At 45.3% G+C, this 23,673-nt stretch overlaps 2 pseudogenes; both read right to left on the reverse strand.

The window, feature by feature from the left end:
- Positions 1 to 14,293: 14,293 nt before the first annotated feature.
- LOC100987010 (large ribosomal subunit protein P2-like) lies at positions 14,294 to 15,988 on the reverse strand (annotated as a pseudogene).
- A 5,035-nt stretch (positions 15,989 to 21,023) lies between these two features.
- Positions 21,024 to 21,053, reverse strand: LOC112439948 (U7 small nuclear RNA; annotated as a pseudogene).
- Between the last annotated feature and the right edge of the window lie 2,620 nt (positions 21,054 to 23,673).

The following is a 23,673-nucleotide window of genomic DNA, read 5'->3' on the forward strand; positions in this document are numbered from 1 at the left end:
TGGCATAGATGTGTCTTCTTCCAGCAAGTTTTGCTTCTCTCTCATGACTAGGTTAGCTGTCACTGCTGGCAAAAGATCCCTTCTGGACCTAACTCTAGTGAGTCTCCTCTAAATCCTGTAGACCTTGAGCTTCAGTGTCCATCCTTGCTGGACTCACATCACTCAGTTTTAGCAAGAATCTTGTTAAGTTAGCGCAGTGGTTTGAATGTGTCCCCAAAAGTTCATGTGTTGGAAACTTAATCCCCAATGCAGCAGTGTTGGGAGATGGGGCCTAATAAGAGGCGATTTGTTCATGAGGGCTCCACCCTCATGAATGGATTAATGCTGTTATCACAGGAGTGCTTTTGTTATCATGAGAATGAATTTATTTAAAAAGTGAGCTCAGGCTGGGTGCAGTGGCTCACGCCTGTAATCCTAGCACTTTGGGAGGCTGAGGTGGGTGGATTGCCTGAGCTCAGGAGTTCAAGACCCACCTGGGCAACATGGTGAAATCCCGTCTCTACTAAAATACAAAAAAAAAAAAAAAAAAAAAAAAATTAGCCGGGCATGGCAGCGTGTGCTTGTAGTCTCAGTTACTCGGGAGGCTGAAGCAGGTTAATTTCTTGAACCTGGAAGGAGGAGGTTGCAGTGAGCTGAGATCGCGCCACTGCACTCCAGCCTGGGTGACAGAGCGAGACTTCCGTCTCCAAAAAAAAAAAAGAAAAAAAAGTGACCGCAGCCTCTTCTCTTGCCTTTTCACCTTCTGCCATGGGATGATGCAGCAAGAAGGCCCTTTCCAGATGCGGGCCCCTTGACCTTGGACTTCCCAGCCTCCAGTACTGTAAGAAATATTTCTTTTCTTTCCTTTTCTTTACATTTTTTTGAGACAGAGTCTTGCTCTGTCACCTAGGCTGGAGCGCAGTGAGATAATCATGGCTCACTGCAGCCTTGACCTCCTGGGCTCAAGCAATCCTCCCACCTCAGCTCCCTAAGTAGCTGGGACCACAGGTGTGTGCCACAATGCCTGGCTAATTTTTTATTTTTAGTAGAGACAAGGTCTCACTATGTTGCCCGGGCTAGTCTTGAACCCTTAGGCTCAAGCAATCCTCCTGCCTCAACCTCCCAAAGTGCTGGGATTACAAGTGTGAGCCACTGCACCCAGCTATTTCTTTTCTTTATAACTTACCCAGTCTGTGGTATTCTGTTATAGCAACACAAAATCAACTAAGACAGTAAGTTTACAGAGAATCCTCACCCTTGATATCTGATCACCCTGGCCTGCCTTTAGCAAGAATCCTGTTAGGCTAATTTAGGAAGAATTATCCTACCCTCCTAGTGATTTCCCATCCATTCATGCCTCTGCCCTGCTTCTTGGCCAAAATCCCCATTTTTTGTTGTTGTTGTTGTTGTATTTGAAGTTGTGCCCAATCTCCCTCCCCTACTACAAAACCCCATTACAGTAGTCTTTTGAATAAAGTGTTCCTTATCAGGATCAAAATAATTCTTTTTATTTACCACTGTCATGCAGCCACCCAACAGGTTAATTTGCCACTGGCCAGATACAGACAATTTATCAAGACAGGAATTGCAATATAGAAAGACTTTAATTCACACAGAGCTGGTTGAATGGGAGACCAGAGTTTTATTATTACTCAAATCAGTCTCCCTGACAATTCAGAGACTGAGGATTTTAAAGGATAATTTTGTGGGTAGGGAGCCAGGGAGTGGGGAGTGCTGATTGGTTGGGTGGGAGACAAAAATCATAGGAAGTCGAGGCTGTCCTCTTGTGCTGAGTCAGTTTTTGAGTAGAGGCCACAAGACCAGATGAGTCGGTTTACTGGTCTGGGTGGCGCCCTCTGCTGCATCAAAATGCAGGGTCTGAAAAGTACCTAGAGCACTGATCTTAGGTTTTACAATAGTGCTGTTATCCCTGGGAGCAATTAGGGAGGTTTGGAATGTTGTGGCCTGTGGCTGCATAATTCCTAAACCATAATTTCTAATCTTGTGGCTAATTTGTTAGTCCTACAAAGGCAGTCTGGTCCCCAGGCAAGAAGGGGGTTTGTTTCAGAAAAGGGGTGTTATCTTTGTTTCAGAGTTAAACTATAAACTAAGTTCCTCCCAAAGTTAGTTTGGCCTATGCCCAGGAATGAACAAGGATAGCTTGGAGATTAGAGGCAAGATGGAGTCAGTTAGGTCAGATCTCTGTGACTGTCATAATATTCTCACCGTTACAATTTTCACAAAGGTGTTTTCAATGTTCTCTCATAGCATCTTGCCTTCGTCTCTTCTTTCCACTTGTTATGTTGTATTGTAATTTCCTGTCCACTCATCTTGTCAGCAGCAGCAAATCCATACCTCAGAAGATAAAATTTGACCGAAGGGCACAAGGCAGAGGGAGAAACCAAGGGAAGTTTTAGAGCAGGAGTGAAAGCTTATTAAAAAATTTTAGAGCAGGAACAAAAGAAAGTGAAGTACATGTGGAAGAGGGCCAAGCGAGCGACTTAAGAGATTCAAGTCCATGGTTTGACTTTTGACTTGGGGTTTTATATACTGGCATGCTTCTGGGTTCTCGTGTCTCTTCTCTGATTCTTCCCCGGGGGTAGGCTGTCTGCATACACAGTGGCCTGCCAGCACTTGGGAGGGGCCACATGCTCAGCGTGTTTACTGAAGTTGTGCACTGCCTCACTTGAGGCATTCTTCCTAACTAGTTGAGTGTTCCCAGAGGAAGGTCATATACCAGTTAAACTCCACCCTTTTGCCTCTTAGTGCACATATTTGAGCCCACTCGCCCAACTCCTGAGATCTTATCAGGGGAAGTGGCTGATCACCAGCTTCAGGTGTTTTCTATGTATTGCGAGACTGCTTTTCCTTGCCACCAGCTGCAGCTAATTACTACGTTAGAGAAACAGTTTAACAACTGCCTCACCATCATCTGATGGTGATGGCTGATGGGCTGGGCACTCTCCTGCCCTGCTCATATCTGCCTAACTGCCTACTCTAACAACCTGACTTCCTTTTCTCCCTTAACTTCCTGAAGGAAAGCGTGTGTCTTGTTTAAAGTAACATTGCCTGAGCGTAGCAGAGTGTCTAGTGTATAGTAGGTGTAGCAGGACAAGCCGCAGACAAAATTCCTCAGACACCGAGTTAAAGAAGGAAGGGGTTTATTCAGCCGGGGGCATCAGCAAGACTCCTGTCTCAAGAGCTGAGCCCCCCAAGTGAGCAATTCCTGTCCCTTTTAAAGGCTCACAACTCTAAGGGGGTGCGTGTGAGAGGGTCGTGATTGATTGAGCAAGCAGGGGGTACGTGACTGCGGGCTGCATGCACCGGTAATTAGATCAGAACAAAACAGGACAGGGATTTTCACAGTGCATTTCTATACAATGTCTGTAATCTATAGATAACATAACTGATTAGATCAGGGGTCGATCTTTAACTACCAGGCCCAGGGTGCGGCACCGGGCTGTCTGCCTGTGGATTTCATTTCTGCCTTTTAGTTTTTACTTCTTCTTTCTTTGGAGGCAGAAATTGGGCATAAGATGATATGAGGGGTGGTCTCCTCCCTTATAGGAACTCACTATAACTTTGTCAATAATCAAATTATTCTACTTCCTTAGGTTTCAGTTTCCTCACCTATAAAATGTAAGGGATAAAGAGAATCGAGATGCCAGTAGGTTTGTATTGTATGCTGACTTTGATCCATTGGTTCTGACTGTCCACAGCTCCATACTGAGAAGGATTATGTGACTGTGACTGCAGTTATAGGGAAGGAGTGTCACGATTAATTAGCTGTAACTGCTACGGTCAGGAAATAAGAAGCGACAGCAAACTGCCAAATATCTGCCAATCTAGAGGAAGATGATTTATCTGGCTCCTGCGAACATCAATCTTGCTCAATCCAGCCATGTCTGCATTATATATTGTGCCAATGAAGAGAAAAACCAAACGTGAAACTGACTAGCTGCCAAAGTTAATGTCACTTGCTGTGGGAGAGACCAGGTGCTTGCCAATCCATTTTCTTCTCACCAATCCACTTTCAGCACACAGCTGGATTATGTTTTTCCAGCCCCTTTGCATTAAGTTTGGACCACAGAGTAGCTACCCACAATGTAATGTAAGCTGCAATGATGATGTAACAGCTCAATGGGTTCTTCTTGCCCGCTGCCCAGATGGAGCTGATTTATCAAAGCAGGGAAATTGCAATGGAAAAAGAGTTTAATTCATGCAGAGCTGGCTGAACAGGAGACCAAGGTTTTATTATTATTCTAATCAATCTCCTCCAATGTTTGGAAGTTAGGGGTTTTTCTTTTCTTTTTTCTTTCTTTTTTTTTTTTTTTTGAGACGGAGTTTTGCTCAGTTGCCCAGGCTGGAGTGCAGTGGTGCAATCTCGTCTCACTGCAACCTCCGCCTCCCAGGTTCAAGTGATTCTCCCGCCTCAGCCACCCGACTAGCTGGTATTACAAGCACTGGCCATCATGCCCGGCTAATTTTTGTATTTTTAGTAGAGATGGGGTTTCACCATGTTGGCCAGGCTGGTCTTCAACTCCTTACCTCAGGTGATCCACCCGCCTCGGCCTCCCAAAATGCTGGGATTACAGGTGTGAGGCACCACTCTCTGCCAGGTTAGAGGTTTTTCAAAGATGGTTTGGGGAAAGGGGTGGAGGTGGATAGACAACTGGGGCTTGCTGCTGATTGGTTGGGGATTCAATCATTGGGGTGTGGAAAATTGTCCTCCTGTGTGCTGAGTTGCTTCTGGGTGGGGCCACAGGAGTGGTTGGCAGGTCCAGATGGAGCCATCGATGTCAGACATGTAAAAAACTGGAAAATACATTTGTTTAGTTTTTTTTTTCCTTGTTTTGAGATGGAGTCTGACACCCAGGTTGGAGTGCAATGGTGTGGTCTCAGCTCACTGCAACCTCTGCCTCCTGTCTCAGCCTCCCGAGTGGCTGGGATTACAGAAGTATGCCACCACACCCAGCTAATTTTTGTAGTTTTAGTAGAGAAGGGGATCCACCATGTTGGCCAGGCTGAGTCTCAAACTCTAGACCTCGTGATCCGCCTGCCTCGGCCTCCCAAAGTGCTGGGATTACAGGAGTAAGCCACTGCACCCGGCCCGGAAAAGACATCTCAAAAAGTCAATCTTACATTCTACAATAGTGATGTTATTTGCAGGAGTAATTGGGGAAGTCACATATCTTTTCACTTCTGGAATAACAGCAGCAACCATTTACACCTCGGCAGAATTCAAGCTCTTCTATCCTCCTAGCCTGGTAGTCTCTCATTAGCTTTATAAAGGCAGTTGAGTTTTGGGGAAGGGCGATTATCATTTAAACTATAAATGAAATGTCTCCCAAAGTCAGCTTGGCTTAAGTCCAGGAATAATTAAGGGCAGCTTGAAGGCTAAAGGCAAGAGGGGGCTTGGCTAAATGACAGCCCCCCACCAATGCCATAACTCTCTCACTGGTATAATTTTTATGCAGGTGGTTTCAATGTTGAGTCACATCTGGTCAAGTACAGGAGAGCCTTCTTTATGCTCCTTCTTTCTCCCTTATTGGCTGGTTCCATATAGAGAATCCGCTGGAAGGATACAAGCACCTGAGTGATGGCATCCCACTTGGACTTCGATGAAATGAGAAGTGTGGGGGCCATAGGTTCTTGGCCCTCTAAAGGTTTGGTAAAAATCACTGATATGAGGTGGATTGGTTAATAGGAGAAGAGGCATACAAATGTATGTAATGTGTATACACAGGAGCCTTCAGAATGAAGACCCAAGTTTGCAATGAGTTACAGAAATATACATACCATTTTGAGATTACAGAAATAATAAGGGCTTAGGTTCTGATAAAAAAGTTTATAGGAGGGGGAGTAGAGGCTTGGCTAGCAAAGGTGGTCTTGTTATGTAAATGAAGCCTCCCTCAGAGAGAATAGATGTGAAAGATTTCTTTTTAGACTTTTAAAGATGTCAGACTCTCAATCTCTTCTGTGTCTGGCGAAAGGGATAGGAAGGGGAGGACTGGCTGCATTCTTGTAGACTCCATACAGATTCAAAATGTCCCCACTTAAGACAGCTTTTCAAGGCCACTTCTGTCAGGATGGCCAAGCCACAGCCATTTCAAAATATGTCATAGAAATATAATTGGGCGGCCAGGCGCGGTGGCTCACGCCTGTAATCCCAGCACTTTGGGAGGCCGAGGCAGGTGGATCACTGCAGGTCAGGAATTCTAGACGAGCCTGGCCAACGTGGTGAAACCCCGTTTCTACTAAAAATACAAAAATTAGCCAGGCATGGTGGCAGGTGCCTGTAATCCCAGCTATTCCGGGGAGCCAAGGCAGGAGAATCGCTTGAATCCAGGAGGCAGAAGTTGCAGTGAGCCGAAATCGCACCATTGCACTCCAGCCTGGGGGACAAGAGCGAGACTTCATCTCAAAAGAAAAAAAAGAAATATAATTGGGCATAAAATATTTTTTCTTATATATACATATTTTCATAGAGACGGGGGTCTCATTATGTTGCCCAATCTGGTCTTGAACTCCTGGGCTCAAGTGATCCTCCTACCTCAGCCTCCCAAAGTGCTGGGATTACAGGCAGGAGCCATCATGTCCAGATGGGGTAAAACATTTTAATTTCTTTCAGAGGTACTTTTATCTCTCAAGCCAATGAGATTTTGGGAGTCGAGGAGGGTTGTTATCCTAATATATCTGCCTGTCTTATTTTCTTTTTATTTTTAGGTGTGGAAGCATTGGGGAGGAATAAGCCAAATGTTAATGGCATTCGTGGAAGTCAATAAAAATTATGTTTGATAATTCAAGGCTTCAGCTAACATAAAGTAATGACTTAAGAACTGGAGAAACTTTAGGCCGGGTGCGGTGGCTCATGCCTGTAGTCCCAGCACTTTGGGAGGCCGAGGTGGGCTGATCACCTGAGGTCAGGAGTTTGAGACCAGCCTGGCCAACATGGCGAAACCCCATCTCCACTAAAAGTACAAACATTAGCTAGGCGTGGTGGCGGATGTCTGTAATCCCAGCTACTCAGGAGGCTGAGGCAGCAGAATCGCTTGAACCTGGGAGGTGGAGGTTGCATTGAGCCGAGATCATGCCACTACACTCCAGTCTGGGCAACAAGAGCAAGACTCCATCTCAATATATATATACACACACACACACATATATATATCTATACACACACGCATATATATATACGCACACATATATACACACACACATATATACACACACACATATACACACACACACATATATATCTATACACACACATGCATATCTATATACGCACACATATATATACACACACACACACACACACACACACATATATACACACACACACATACCTGAACTGGAAAAATTTTAAAAGCTTGTGTTGTTCTGTTCTATCTGCATTTACTATTGTTCTTTCTACCCTTGGTTCTTTTTCCATGTAAGGTGACCCACCACAGGGGCATGACAAAAACCTCACATGGAGTATTCCCTACCCCTTTCCCTAGATATCGATTACCCCACAGTCCCTGCAGATGAAAAAAGTTTATGGCTCTTTAAGCCCAAGAAGCTAATGATTTTTCCCTTCAAACTTCCTGCCTTCTACAATTTGGCTGCAAAAGATTTCAAGCTCATGACAGAAACAGAAAACGTAGGTTTAAAATATTCACGCCTCTCTGTCTGCAGCAACCATGAATATGCATATCCAGCCAGACAGCTGCTGCCTTCTGGTTCTGGAAGGCAGGGCCTGGGCAACGCGAAGGGAAAGTGGGAGAAGTTGACCTTCCCTGGCTCTGCCCTACAACCTTGGACATCTTACTTTCTAAGCTCCTAGCTGTTGAGCCCTCATTATTCCCCACTAGTTATGGTTGGAGAGCTGCTTGATTTTCATGAAGTAAAATGTTTTCTCCCTGTGGTGGCATCAAAACTTCCCCATCCCAAAGCCCAGTTCCTTCACCTGGCTCCCTTTTCAATGCACCGGTCTCACCAATTTTGGGGAATTGATGGCTTACTGGTTCCCTAGTAAGGGAAGTGGCTTTCCTTTGCTGCCCATGTGATAAATGAACATCTCTATAGTAGCTTATGGGGGACAATGTTGCTTGAACTGGAGGTTTCACACTGGGCATTTTAGGCCAGTGAGGAAAAAAGAAAGGCTCTGCAGCAGACCAGTGGGGGAGATCCTTGGAAGTACATGTTCTTCTTGCCCTCCTCAAATCATCCTTTGAAGGTAGCAGTGTGATCTGCCAGTACCCAGGGCCGGTCCAGTATGTCTGCTGACCAAAGCCACAGAGACAGTGGGAGTTTGATGTAATGGGAGGCAGGATTTAAATGTTGTGTGCCAGGGTGCATGTGGGAGGGCATTCTGAGCCAAGGTCAATGGGATGGTATAGATTTCTGGTTAAAACAGGGCAGCAAAAGGACACTGAAACTGGGTGGAGATAGAGGTTTTAGAATGCCACCAAGGGCAAATAAGAGAATAAGGCAATTTGAAGTTTGTTTTTTCATTGTTTCCTTTTCTTTTTGTTCTTCTGTATTTATTTTTTGTGGGTGTCATAGAATAGGCCTGAGGGCTTGAATTCACCCATGACTTTGAGAAGAGAAACCCACACCACTACTGCTATTAAAGTATCATATTTATTGAGCCCTTACCATGTCCCAGTGGCTCATTTATTGCTTCTTGCAACTCTGCACTAAGTATCATGATCCCACGTTCGTAGATGAGGAAACTGGGGTTAAAAAATAACTTTGTGAGAGGATACAAAGCTAGTAAAGTGGCAGAGACTAGAGCCTTGTTCTCAACCACCACACCTTATTGTTATAAGGACTCCAGAGACTTAAGGGGGGCAGAGAGCTTTGTAGGGCTTGGACTACCTGTTATCAGCCCCACCTTTTTCAGGAAAGGTTAGAGAAAGGCCAAAAGGGTGGGGAAGCCAGTGCAGAGCTGTTCTGTCAGGAGCTGGTCCTGCCAGCAAGAATTTCACCAGCATCTTGAGCTGGCAACATTCTCTCAGGGCAAGGCTTTGCAACCAGTATCCTTGGGCCACTTTGACAAAGCAGGCTACCAGTTCACATAATATGAAGCCTCCTCAGTGCCAGAGAATGAGGAATATCAAGGTGAAAGTTATTGGAAAGGGGTCCAGATTCAGACCCCAAGAGAGGGTTCTTGGACTTGGCACAAGAAAGAATTCGGGGCAAGTTCATAGAGTAAAGTGAAAGCAAGTTTATTAAGAAAGTAAGGGCTGGGTGTCGTGGCTCATGCCTGTAATCCCAGCCCTTTGGGAGGCCAAGGCGGGTGAATCACGAGGTCAGGAGTTCGAGACCAGCCTGACCAATGTGGTGAAACCCTGTCTCTACTAAAAAAACACAAAAATTAGTTGGGTGAGTTGGTGCACGCCTGTAGTCCCAGCTACTCAGGAGGCTGAGGCAGGAGAATTGCTTGAACCCAGGAGCCGGAGGTTGCAGTGAGCTGAGATTGCAACACTGCACTCCAGCCTGGGCAACAGAGTGAGACTCCATCTCAAAAAAAAGAAAGAAAGTAAAGGAATAAAAGAATGGCTACTCTATAGGCAGAGCAGCCCCAAGGGCTGCTGTTTGCCCATTTTTATGGTAATTTCTTGATTATATGCCAAACAAGGGGTGGATTATTCATGAATTTTCCTGGAAAAGGGTGGGCAATTCTTGGAACTGAGGGTTCCTCCCCTTTTTAGACCACATAGGGTAACTTCTTGATGTTGCCATGGCATCTGTAAACTGTCATGGTGCTGGTGGGAGTGTCCTTTAGCATGCTAATGCATTATAATTAGTGTATAATGAGCAGTGAGGATGACCAGAGGTCACTTTCGTTGCCATCTTGGTTTTGGTGGGTTTTGGTCGGCTTCTTTCCCATGTGCTGTTTTATCAGCAAGGTCTTTGTAACCTGTATCTTGTGCTGACCTCCTATCTTATCCTGTGACTTAGAATGCCTAACCTCCTGGGAAGGTGGCCCAGTAGGTCTTAGCCTTATTTTACCCAGCCCTTATTCAAGATGGAGTCACTCTGGTTCGAATGCCTCTGACAAAAAGCCCTGGAGAGTCCGGGGTTGTCACACACCTTGTCAGTCAAGCAGAGCCTCCCGACGGATGGAAGAGTCCCAAGCCATTGAATGGCTCCAGAGGATGCTGATGTGGTGTCCTTCAGAGAGCTGGGGCAATGACAAAAGACACATACAACTGTATACTTGCAAGTGGAAAATCCATTGTGACAACAGGCTACATTTGAGTTACCAAATGCACTTGGCCACCTGGCTGGAATTTGACCTCCATGGCACGTCCGGAGAAGTCAGCCGTGGCTCCAGCCTGGGCTGCCAGTGCAAGAAAAGTGGTTCAGCGATCAAATCTTTCAAAATCAATTTAGCTCAGACTCCAAAGTCCTGGCTGGAATTGACAGCAACTTCCTCCCTGGTTTCCTTAACCATCAGATAAAAGTGCTGAGCCGTTTTAAACCCTTTTGAAGCCAAGACTCACCTTCAAGTGAAATTTTAAGGGGCGCCAGCAAAGAGATTTGACTTAATTCCAGACCTTTCCTTCCCGCTGGTCTGAATAATTAGCAGAGTTATCCCAACCTTCTGTATCTGGAGTTTATGTATAGGGCTCTGAAATAGGAAATATTAAAGTTGCCTGTGCCTAGTAGTGGAATAAACAGATTTCTACCTACCTTCTCTGTTCTATGAAATGGGGATGATGATAATGAACTCTGCTGGGTGTGTACAGGCCAATTAGTCCAAATTTGTAAAGCTGAGTCTTGTTACAGCTTTACTGCTTGTGGAGAATGGGCAGCACCTTCCTGTGACTTTGCATGTGAAACTAATTGCCCTGGAAATGTCAGGAATTTGATCTTCCATCAAATCCTCCAGCTCTCAGATCCCTTGACAATCTTGGGCTATTTGCATCTCAAGGTTAAAGGAGGCTGTGCTTTCTGGATGCTAATCAGTTGTGAAAACTTTTGATCTCCTCTTGAAAACTAAAACCTTTTGCAGCCACCCTATTCCAAGCGTGGTGAGAGCTGAGCAGTTGAGGTGCAGACAGGCCGGCTTTATTGGAATGAGCAATGTGTTTAGCAGTTGTGAGTTTTAATTCTATTTTCCTTAGGGCTCTGTGGGATCCTGGAAAATCACTTAATATTTCTGAGTTTCTTTCCCCCCAAAACGTGATCTGAATTTTGTCATATCTCCCCGGGGTTGTGGAAGTTACTGTTATAAAACTCCAATTCATAATAGCTTGTAGATTTAAAAGACAGAAACTTATGAAACATGTTTTTGGGGGCGGGGTGGGAGAATATATGTGCCTACATATATACACGCGTACTGTTTTCCTACTGTGATATTTTAGTGATAATAAGTTCTTTGTAGTGATAAAGTCATCCTTCTAAGTCAGGCTACAAGTCAGGCTAAGTCAAATGCTGGCACTGTTAGCATTTTGGACCAGATAATTCTTTGCTGTGAGGGGCCTGCCCTGTGCATTGGAGAATGTTTAGCGGCATTCTTGGCCTCTACCTACTAGATGCCAGTAGCACTCCCAAGTTGTGACAATAAATAATGTCTTCAGAAATTGACACATGTTCCCTGGGTTAGGGTTACCAGATTTAGCAAATAAAAATTCAAGATGCCGGGCCGGGCACGGTGGCTTACACCTGTAATCCCAGCACTTTGGGAGGCCGAGACAGGCGGATCACGAGGTCAGGAGTTGGAGACAATCCTGGCTAACAAGGTGAAACCCCGTCTCTACTAAAAATACAAAAAATTAGCCGGGCCTAGTGGCGGGCGCCTGTAGTCCCAGCTACTCTGGAGGCTGAGGCAGGAGAATGGCGTGAACCCGAGAGGCGGAGCTTGCAGTGAGCCGAAATCGTGCCACTGCACTCCAGCCTGGGCGACGGAGCGAGATTCCGTCTCAACAACAACAACAACAACAACAACAACAACAACAACAACAACAAATTCAAGACGCCTACTTAAATTTGAATTTTAGAGAAATAATGAATAATTTTTTTTTTTTAAATTTTGAGACAGATTCTCACTCTATCTCCCAGGCTGGAGTGCAGTGACGTGATCTCCGCTCACTGCAACCTCCGCCTCCTGGGTTCAAGCGATTCTCCTGCCTCAGCCTCCCGAGTAGCTGGTATTACAGATGTGCACCACCACGCCCGGCTAATTTTTGTATTTTTAGTGGAGACGGGGTTTCAACAGGTTGGCCAGGCTGGTCTCGGACTCCTGGCCTCAAGTTATCTGTCTGCCTCCTCCTCCTGAAGTTCTGGGATTACAGGCATGAGCCACTGCGCCCAGCCTGAATAATCTTTAGTATGTGTGAATGTAACTGGGTATACCACCTATAATTTGGCAACCTACTTGGGGGTGCAAAATCTCCTCACAGTTAAGAGCCACTCCTCTTTTTTTTTTTTTTTGAGACGGAGTCTCTCTGTCGCCCAGGCTGGAGTGCAGTGGCGTGATCTCGGCTCACTGCAAGCTCCGCTTCCTGGATTCATGCCATTCTCCTGCCTCAGCCTCCTGAGTAGCTGGGACTACAGGCATCTGCCGCCACGCCCGGCTACTTTTTTATATTTTTGTAGAGACGGGGTTTCACCGTGTTAGCCAGGATGGTCTCGATCTCCTGACCTCGTGATCCACCCGCCTCGGCCTCCCTGAGTGCTGGGATTACAGGCGTGAGCCACCGCTCCCGGCCAAGAGCCACTCTTCTATATTTCCATATCTATATCTATCTATCTATATCTATCTCTGTGTGTGTGTGTGTATATATAACTTTTTTTTCCGTAGAGACGGGGTTTCACCATTTTGGCCAAGCTTGTTTTGAACTCCTGACCTCAAGTGATCTGCCTGCCTTGGTCTCCCAAAGTGCTGGAATTACATGCATGAGCCACTGTGCCTGGCCAGAGCCACTCTTCTAAATAAAGTTTAGCGTTTATCAGTGAACTCACATCAGCATTCACCGCGTCCTTCCCTTATTTCAGCCCCACTTTTATTTCTTTCCTACCTTTGTCCCCTATTTCAGCCTTCAAGATAGAGGATAAATAAATTCCATGTGGGCCTCACTACAAATTGCTATGAGCCTTAGGCATGAGGGGAGGTAGAAGTACATGTTACATATCTATAATACTATGATTAAATGGGAATCGGTTGCAAAATAAGAACAGCTAAGGCGATTGTTTTAGTGCATTTTGTGTTGCTACAGCAGAATACCACTGACTGGATAATTTATAAAGAAATTTCTCCATGGGGTGGCTCACACCTGTAGTCCCAGCACTTTGGGAGGCTGAGGGGGGTGGATCACTTGAGCCCAGGAGTTTGAGACCAACCTGGGCAACATGGCGAAACACCCTCTCTACAAAAAAATACAAAAATTAGGTGGACATGGTGGTGCATGCCTGTATTCCCAGCTGCTCAGGAGGCTGAGGCGGGCAGATCAGTTGAGCCCAGGAGGCTGAGGCTGCAGTGAGCCATGATTGCCCCACTGCATTATTCCAGCCTGGGTGACAGAAGGAGACCCTGTCTCGGCAAAACAAAAAAACAAAACAAAAAAAATTCTCTCAGTTCTGAAGCCTGGGAAGTCTAATAGCAATGAGGTTCTTCTTGTGGCATCATTCCATGGCATGTGGCAGAAGAGCAAGAGAGGGAGGGAGAGGGGAAGAAGGGGGAGGAAGGGAGGGAGATGATAGGGAGAGAGACATGGGGGGAAGGGGCTAAACTCATTCTTTTATCAGGAAACCACTCCCACAATATCAGCATTAATTCATTAATGAGGGGCTCTCATGATCTAATTACCTCTAAGTTCCCACCTGTCAACACTGCTGCACTAGGCATTTAGTTTCCAAAACATGAGCTTTGAGGGACACATTCAAACCATAGCAGCAATTCAAAATGATGCCTCTTGGGTGGGAATGGTGGCTCACGCCTGTAATCCTAGCACTTTGGGTGGCCGAGGCAGGCAGATGGCTTGAGGTCAAGAGTTTGAGACCAGCCTGGCCAACACTGGTGAAACCCCGTCTCTACAAAAAAATACAAAAATTAGCTGGGCATGGTGGTGCATGCCTATAATCGCAGCTACTTGGGAGGCTGAGGCATGAGAATCACTTGAACCTGGGAGGCAGAGGTTGCAGTGAGCTGAGAGTGCCCCACTGCACTCTAGCTTGGGCAACAAAAACAAAAAACAACAACAAAAAAACACCTCTCTAAGCAGAATCCTTTCATGAATAGTAGAGGAGCCAATGAGATAGGCCTTGAAGCTTGCTTCCAAGGTCTCCATGGATCCTTTGAAAGTCAAGCCCATAAGTTACCATAATATTCTTTTTGCCATTTAATAAATGCTTTTTGAACAAGATTGTGTTAACCATGTGCTGCATGACATGAAAGAGGAAAAGGCACAGTTTATGCCTGTGAAGAAGAAGCAGGTTGTACTTCCATAGAGAGATGCTTGCCAATAACAGCTGGCATGGTCCCAGGGCCTAGTCAGGGTGCAGATGATAAGCAAAAAAAGAAATAGGTAGCACGGGCAGGGCAGCTGTCCAGGAAGCCTTTTTTCTTTTTTTTTGAGACGGAGTCTCCCTCCATCTCCCAGGCTGGAGTGCAATGGCGTGATCTCGGCTCACTGCAACCTCTACCTCCCAGGTTCAAACAATTCTCCCCACTCAGCCTCCTGAGTAGCTGGGATTACAGGTGCCCACTATATGCTGGGCTAATTTTTTTTTTTTTTAACTTGAGAGATGTGTAAAAGGCTTTATTTGGAGGGGAGCAGGAGTTTAATCAAAGAGGCCAAATCCCATGTCATCGTTTTACTCTTCAGACTCCTCTTTCTCATCTTTCTTCTCTGCTGCAGCGAGGAGGTGGAACCAGCTGCAGGGGCTGCAGAGCCTGGGGCAGCAGAGACGGCCACAGCCCCACCAGCAGGTACATTGGCAAGCTTGCTAATACTCTTGGCAATGACGTCTTCAATGTTTTTTCCATTCAGCCCACTAATAACCTTGTTGAGCCGGTCGTTGTCCGTCTCGATGCCCACGCTGTCCAGGATCATCTTGATGTCCTTGTCGCTGGGGTAGGGGTTACCCCCGAGGGCAGCCAGCAAGTAGGAGGCGATGTATCGCATTGGGGCGGTGGTGGAGAGGCCTCACGTGCGTGACCTCGGCGGCGTCAGGGAGGAAAAGCAATATTTGTATTTTTAGTAGAAGCGGGGTTTCACCGTGTTGGCTAGGCTGGTCTCGAACTCCTGACCTCAGGTGATCTGCCCACCTTGGCCTCCCAAAGTGCTGGGATTACAGGTGTGAGCCACCATGCCAGGCCCAGGAAGCCTTTATTTTATTTTTATTATTTTTTTTCTGAGATGGAGCTTCACTCTGTTGCCCTGGCTGGAGTGCAATGGAGCAAACTCGACTCACTGCAACCTCTGCCTTCCCGGGTTCAAGCGATTCTCCTGCCTCAGCCTCCCGAGTAGCCGGGATTACAGGCACGTGCCACCACACCCGGCTAACTTTTGTATTTTTAGTAGAGATGGAGTTTCACCATGTTGCCCAGACTGGTCTTGAACCCCTGACCTCGTGATCCACCTGCCTCGGCCTCCCAAAGTGCTGGGATTACAGGTGTGAGCCACCGCGCCCGGCAGGAAGCCTTTTTAGAGGAGGCAAGATGGAAGAGTTTAGGGTGGGAGTAAATAAAGCTGGCTGGAGACATGCCAGGTGCCTCTGAGAACTAGCAATTTGGTGCTCAGTGTAGGTTAATAATGTGGTGATACTCTAAATTGATAGTCCTTAGATACTTGTCAATGTTAGTTTAGAGGAGAAGTGGTGCATGCATGGAGAAGGATGGAGGAGGAGGCTCGCTTTTGTCAATCTTTAGTTTCTCTTTTATTATTCCCAATTATTTATTTAATTTTTTAAGAGACAGAGTCTCATTCTGTCACCCAGGCTAGAGTGCATTGGAGCGATCACAGCTTGAGCTATGATCACTGTAAACTCAAGCTCCTGGGATCAAGCAGTCCTCAGCTCCCCAAGTAGCTATGACTACTGGCATGTGCCACTATTTCCAGCTAATTTTTAAAATTTTTTGTAGAGACGGTGTCTCACGATGTTTCTGAGGCTGGTCTCAAACTCCTGGCCTCAAGCGATCCTCCCACCTCAGCCTCTCAAAGTGTTGGGATTACAGGTGTGAGCCACTGCTTCTGGCCCCCAATAATGTATTATTGTTCCACTCTCCAAAGAAAAAGTTCATCAGACTAGCTGCTTAGTGACTCTGTGTTGGTACTGGGCCTGCTCCTTGAGGCAACTCTTCTTCCTCACTCCTTCTGCAACAACTTTATTCCATATTTTATTCAAATCCATACAGAGCTTTCCCTGAGACAAGTTCTCCACGTCCTCATGTTTGTCATGTGTTTCAGGGCCCCTTACAGATTGGTACCCCCATCAATTGCCCAACAAGGCCCCTTCCTAATCCAGCTTTAACCCTATTAGGATGTTATTGACATATACATTGTGACTAAAATGTTTCTATGTATAATTTACTCTTTGTAAGGGACCTTACCACATATTCTATGAGGGGCCACCTCTGGGGGTGGCGGAAGAGGCAGGACATAGTCATGCCCTGGAAGGAGCGTTAGATTGGGCAGCAGGAGGCTGGTTTTGAGCTGTGGCTTCATAACTAACTTGCTGCATGATCCCGTGTTAAGTCACAGTCTCGACCTGGCCCTTCATTTCTTCCTCTAACTATGAAATATTGGGCTAGAACCAGGGTGGCAAAACAGGTTTTGTCTTATGTGCTAATCCCAAACTGTTGGTAACAGCTTACTCTACTGATTCATAGAGAAAACCTTTTAGGCCACATCTGGGCTCTGGAAGAAAGAGTGATCAATTAGCAGTTTCTACAATGAGTAAAGAAAGGGGGTAGTGATGGTGGTGATAGCATGAGTGCCTTATTTTTCGATTCCCTTAGTTGAATATGCGCTAAGAAATTCCATTCGGAATTCTGTAAACATGATGTGAATATCGGTTAAACATTCCCAGAGAGTTTCTCTACTTAAAATTAGAATTCTGTAGACTTCACTAAATGATACCTAGGTTATTTAGAGCAGGAAAATAGCTATAATTCTTTGCTTCATGAGAATGGCTTTGCTTCTGGCCAGCCTCATTAGGATCTACACATTTGCAGTTTTTCTACATGTGGGGAATTCTTACACTGATAGATTCACACTATCACTAAGTCCTTCTTGTGACCAATAGCACACATTAAACATTTTGATTATAAAATGATATGACCAAAAATAAAGCACAAGGAAACAAAAAGCTGAACACTGTAAACCACATTAAAATGAAAAGTTAAAAGAAAAACCGTAGGCTGGATGAAAATATTTGCAAATATTTACCTAAAAAGTACTTAAAAGATAAAGTACTCCTAAAATCAACAAGAAACATACAAACACTGGCCAGGCACGGTGGCTCACACCTGTAATCCCAGCACTTTGGGAGGCTGAGGTGGGTGAATCACCTGAGGTCGGGAGTTCAAGACCACCCTGACCAACATGGAGAAATCCCATCTCTACTAAAAATACAAAATTAGCCAGGCATGGTGGCACGTGCCTGTAATCCCAGCTACTCAGGAGGCTGAGGCAGGAGAATTGCTTGAACCCAAGAAGTGGAGGTTGCGGTGAGCCGAGATGGCGCCACCGCACTCCAGCCTGGACAACAAGAGCAAGACTCCATCTCAGAAAAAAGAAAAGAAAAGAAAAGAAATGAAACATAGAAACAGCTCTGTAGAAAGAGAGCAAAGAATATGAATAGGCAACTCAAAAAAGAAAAAATGTAAGCCCCATTAGATAGGAAAAATATGAAAGATTAAATCTTTTTAATAAAGAAATGTAAAATGAAGCAAGATAGTATTTCTCTGTATCATATTGTATCAAATTTTTTTTTCTTCTCCTCCTCCTCCCCCTCCTTCATATACTGGCAAATATTTTTCAATGTCGACATAGAAGTAAGGCAGAAAAGGGCATAAATTAGTGCAGCCATTTTTGGGGAAAACTTGGAATCATCTATAAACACTTTAAGTGCATATCCTTTGACCCAGTGTAACCATCTGATGGGTTCTTCCTGCCTGCTGCACAAATAAAGACCATGGCATTGCAGTAAAGAAAGAATTTTATTGATGGGAGGCTGGCCACACCATATGGGAGATGGAGTTATTACTCAAATCAATCTTCCCGAAAACTCCAGGATTGGGGTTTTTAAGGAGAATTTGGTGGGTAAGGGGTCAGAAATTGGGGAGTGCTGATTGGCCGGGTTGGAGATGAAATCATAGGGAGTCAAAGCTGACCTCTTTTGCTGAGTCAGTTCCTAGGTGGGGGCCACAAGACTGGATGAGGCAGTTTATCTATGTGGGTGGTGCCAGCTGATCCACTGAGTGCAGAATAGGCAAAATATCTCAAGCATTGATATTAAGCTTTACAAAAGTGATATTATCCCTGGGAGCGATTTGGGGAGGTTCAGAATCTTGCAACCTTCAGCTGAATGACTCCTAAGCCATAATTTCTAATCTTGTAGCTAATTGTTAGTTATGTGAAGGGTGTCTATTCCTCAGGCAAGAAGCGGTTTGTTTTGGGAAAGAGTTTTATTGTCTTGTTTTAGAGTTAAACTATAAAGTAATTTCATCTCAAAGTTAGTTCACCCTATGCCCAGGAATGAGCAAAGATAGCTTGGAGGTTAGAAGCAAGATAGATTCAGTTAGGTCAGGTCCCTTTCACCGTGATAATTTTCTCAGTTATAATTTTTGCAAGGGCAGTTTCACTAGCACCTTATGTTTAAATTTTTATCTTAAAAATATTAGTGAAAGTGTGTAAAGATATATATATACACACACACACACAAACAACAATCTGTCGGATATTTATTGCAATAATTTTATTTTATATATTAATTATTATTATTATTTTTTGAGATGGAGTCTTGCTCTGTCGCCTAGGCTGGAGTGCAGTGGCATGGTCTCAGCTCACTGCAACCTCTGCCTCCTGGGTTCAAGCGATTCTCCTGCCTCAGCCTCCTGTGTAGCTAGGATTACAGGTGCGCGCCACCACGCCTGGCTAATTTTTGTATTTTTAGTAGAGACGGGGTTTCTCCATGTTGGTCAGGCTCGTCTCAAACTCCTGACCTTGTGATCCACCCACTTCGGCCTCCCAAAGTGCTGGGATTACAAGCATGAGCCACTGTGCCCGGCTATTTTTATTATTATTATTTTTTAAGAGAGGGTCTCACTCTGTTGCCCAGGATGGAATGCAGTGGCATGAACAAGGCTCACTATAGCCTTGACCTCCTGGGCCCAAGGGATCCTCCTGCCTCAGCCTCCCCTGTAGCTGGGACCACAGGTGTGCACCTCCACATCTGGCTAATTTTTCTGTTCTTTGTAGAAACAGGGTCTCACTTTGTTGCCCGGGTTGGTCTCAAATTCCTGGGCTCAAGTGATCCTCTTGCTTCAACCTCCCAAAGTGTTGGGACTACAGGTGTGAGCCACTGTACCTGACCATGGCCCTTTTAAACATTTTAATGTTTAACTTTTTGTTATAAAGAGCAAATATAAAAGTATATTTGAGAAAAAATAAAAATATTTTAAGAAATAATATATATCACAATTTCAGAAAACACGATTAGGGCAAACAGAAACATGTAATAGCTGTACTTTTATAAATCAAATAATTTTTTTGTTGTTGTTTTGAGATGATGTCCTGCTCTGTCACGCAGGCTGGAGTGCAGTGGTACAATCTCGGCTCAGTGCAGCCTTCACCTCCCAGGTTTAAGCGATTCTCCTGCCTCAGCTTCCCGAGTAGCTGGGATTATAGGTGTGTGCCACCACACCCGGCTAATTTTTGTGTTTTTAGTAGAGATGGGGTTTCACCATGTTACCCAGGTTGGTCTTGAACTCCTGACCTCAAGTGATCCACCTGCTTTGTCCTCCCAAAGTGCTGGGATTACAGGTGTGAGCCACCACGCCCGGCCCAAATATAACTTTTTAAATGTTTCATTTATTTAAACTGCAGTGAGCCGAGATCGTGCCATTGCACTCCAGTCTGGGAGTGCAATGACTCTGGTATTGTCAGTCTTTTTAATTGTAGCCATTCTAAGGATTGTTTAATGGTATCTCATTGTGGTTAAATTTGTGCTTCCTTAATTATTATTTTTAAATTTTGTTTTATTTTCAGTTCTGGGATACATGTGCAGGACGTACAGGTTTGTTAACATAGGTAAATGTGTGCCATGGTGGTTTGCTGCGCCTATCGACCCATCACCTAGGTGTTAAGCCCCACATGCATTAGCTATTTTTCCTGATGCTGTCCCTCCCCCTTGCCTCAAAAGGCCCCAGTGTGTGTTGTTTCTTTCCCTGTGTCCATGTGTTTTCATTGTTCAGCTCCCACTTATAAGTGAGAACATACAGTGTTTGGCTTTCTGTTCCTGTGTTAATTTGCTGAGGATAATGGCTTCCAGCTCCATCCATGTCCCTGCAAAGGACATGAGCTCGTTCTTTTTTATGGCTGCATAGTATTCCATGGTGTATATATACCACATTTTCTTTGTCCAGTCTATCATTGATGGGCATTTGGGTTGATTCCATGTTCTTTAATTATTAATAATGACGAGGCCAGGCAAGGTGACTCATGCCTGTAATCCCAGCATTTTGGGAAGCTGAGGTGGGTGGATCACTTGAGGTCAGGAGTTCTAGACCACCTTGGCCAACATGGTGAAACCCCATCTCTACTAAAAAAATTAGCCAGGTGTGGTGGCGTGTGCTGGTAGTCCCAGCTATTTGGGAGGCTGAGGCTTGAGAATTGCCTGAACCTGAGAGGCTGCAGTGAGATAAGATCATCCTACTGCATTCCAGGCAGGGTGACAGAGTGTGACTCTGTCTCAAAAAAAAAAAAAAAAAAAAAAGAGCATCTTTTTGTGTGCTTGTTATCTGTATATCTGTTTTGGTAAAATATCTGTTCAAATATTTTGCTTGCTTTATAATTGTTTTCTTTTTAAAATTTTTATATTTTTAGACAAATTCTAAAAGAGCTGTAACACTGTTTGTTTTCTTATTATTGAGTTGTAAGTGTCCTTTATATATTCTAATTAAAATGCTTTGTCAGATACCTATTTGCTGACATCGTCTCCCAGACTGGGTCTTGCCTTTTCATTTTCTTAACAGTGTTTTTTGTAGAGCAATATGTTTTAAATTTTGTTGAAATCCAATTTATTGAATTTATGGGTCTTTTTTTTTTTTTGAGGTGGAGCCTCGCTCTGTTGCCCAGGCTGGAGTGCAGTGGTGTGATCTCCACTCACTGCAAGCTCTTCCTCCCGGATTCTCGCCATTCTCCTGCCTCAGCCTCACTAGTAGCTGGGACTGCAGGCACCCGCCACCACGCCTAGCTAATTTTTGTATTTTTAGTAGAGACGGGGTTTCACTATGTTAGCCAGGATCGTCTCCATCGCCTGACTTCGTGATCCGCCCGCCTCGGCCTCCCAAAGTGCTGGGATTACAGGCGTGAGCCACCGCCCCAGCCGAATTTATGGGTCTTATTCATTTATTTATTATTATTATTTTTAGGCTCATTCTCCCTTTAAATAAGGCTCTCTGGATCTTATTTTTAAAATGTTGGGGCCGGGCACGGTGGCTCACTCCTGTAATCCTAGCCCTTTGGGAGGCCAAGGTGGGTGGATTGCTTGAGCTCAGAAGTTTGAGACTAGCTTGGGCAATATGGTGAAACCCCATCTCTACTAAAATACAAAAAAAATTAGCCGGAGGTGGCCACGTGTGCCTGTAATTCCAGCTACTTGGGAGGTTGAGACAGGAGAATCACTTGAACCTGGGAGGCGGAGGTTGCAGTGAGCTGCCATCGTGCTATTGCACTCCAGCCTGGGTGACAGAGCGAGACTCTGTCTCAAAAAAAAAAGTTGGCCAGGTGCAGTTGCTCATGCCTGTAATTCCAGCACTTTGGGAAGCTGACTTGGGCAGATTGCTTGAGCTAGGGAGTTTGAGACCAATCTGGGCAACATAGGGAGACCCCATCTCTACAAAAAAAAAATACAAAAATTAGCCAGGCATTGTGGCGTGTGCCTGTGGGCCCAGCTACTCATGAAGCTGAGGTGAGAGAATTGCTTGAGCCCAGAAGGTCAAGGCTGCCGTGAGCTGTGATCACACTACTGTACTCCAGTCTGGGTGAGAGTGCAGAATCCTGTCTTTAAAAAAAAAAAAAAAAGTTTACCTCTCCCAAAGTGTATTCGTCAGAGTTTTCCAGGGAGACAGAACCAATAGGATATGTACATAGATAGATAGATAGATAGATAGATAGATAGATAGATAGTAGATATAGATGTAGATATATGAGAGAGATTTATTAAGGGAATTGGATCCATAATTATGGAGCCCAAGAAGTCCCTTGATTGGCCATCTGTAAGCTAGAGACCCTGGGAAACTAGTAGTGTAGCTCAAGTCAAGTCTGAAAGTCTCAACCGGGGTTGAAATAAGTTGTTGGTGTCACTCTCAGTCTGAGACCGAAGGCCTGAGAATCCGTGTGGGGGTAAAAGGTCTGCTGATATAGGTTCCATAGTCCAAAGGCCAGAGAGCCTGGAGTTCTGATGTCCAAGGTCAGGACAGGAAGAGTGCCCCAACTATAGGACAGAGATAAGTGAATCCCCCTTTCTTCTGCCTTTTCTCTTTCTTTCTTTTTTTTTTTTTTTGAGAGGGAGTTTCGCTCTTGTTGCCCAGGCTGGAGTGCAATGGCGTGATCTCGGCTCACCGCAACCTCTGCCTCCCGGATTCAAGCAAATCTCCTGCCTCAGCCTCCCAGGTAGCTGGGATTACAGGCAGGCGCCACCACGCCTGGCTAATTTTGTATTTTTAGTAGAGACAGGGTTTCTCCACGTTGGTCAGGCTGGTCTCAAACTCCCGACCTCAGGTGATCTGCCTGCCTTGGCCTCCCAAAGTGCTGGGATTACAGGCGTTAGCCACCGTGCCTGGCCTGCCTTTCTGTTCTATCAGAGCCCCAGATGATTGGATGGTGCCCAACCACCCTGAGGTCAAATATTTCCCACTCAGTTGGCAGACTCCTGTGCCAGTGTTCCCTGGGAACACCTTCATAGACACATCCAGAAATAATGCTTTAGCAGCTCTCTAAATATTCCTTAATCCAGTTCATCTGATACCTAAAATTGAAAATCATACAGTCTCCTATTTTTTTTGTTGTTGTTGCGTTTTCTTTGAGATGGAGTCTCGCACTGTTGCCTGGGCTGGTGTGCAGTGGCACGATCTCGGCTCACTGCAACCTCTGCCTCCCGGGTTCACATGATTCTCCTGCCTCAGCCTCCCGAGTAGCAGGGACTACAGGCGCACGCCACCATGTCTGGCTAATTTTTGTATTTTTAGTAGAGACGGGGGTTTCACTATGTTGGCCAGGCTGGTCTTGAACTCCTGACTTCATGATCTGCCTGCCTCGGCCTCCTAAAGTGCTGGGATTACAGGCATAAGCCACTGTGCCCTGCCGTTTTTTGGGGTTTATTTGAGACGGAGTTGCGCTCTATTGCCCAGGCTGGAGTGCAGTGGTATAATCTTGTCTCACTGCAACCTCTGCTTCTGGGTTCAAGCAATTCTTCTGCCTGAGCCTCCCGAGTAGCTGGCATTACAGGTGCATGTCACCACTCCCAGCT

The sequence above is a fragment of the Pan paniscus genome, chromosome 4, assembly GCF_029289425.2.
Source record: "Pan paniscus chromosome 4, NHGRI_mPanPan1-v2.0_pri, whole genome shotgun sequence".
NCBI lineage: Eukaryota > Metazoa > Chordata > Mammalia > Primates > Hominidae > Pan > Pan paniscus.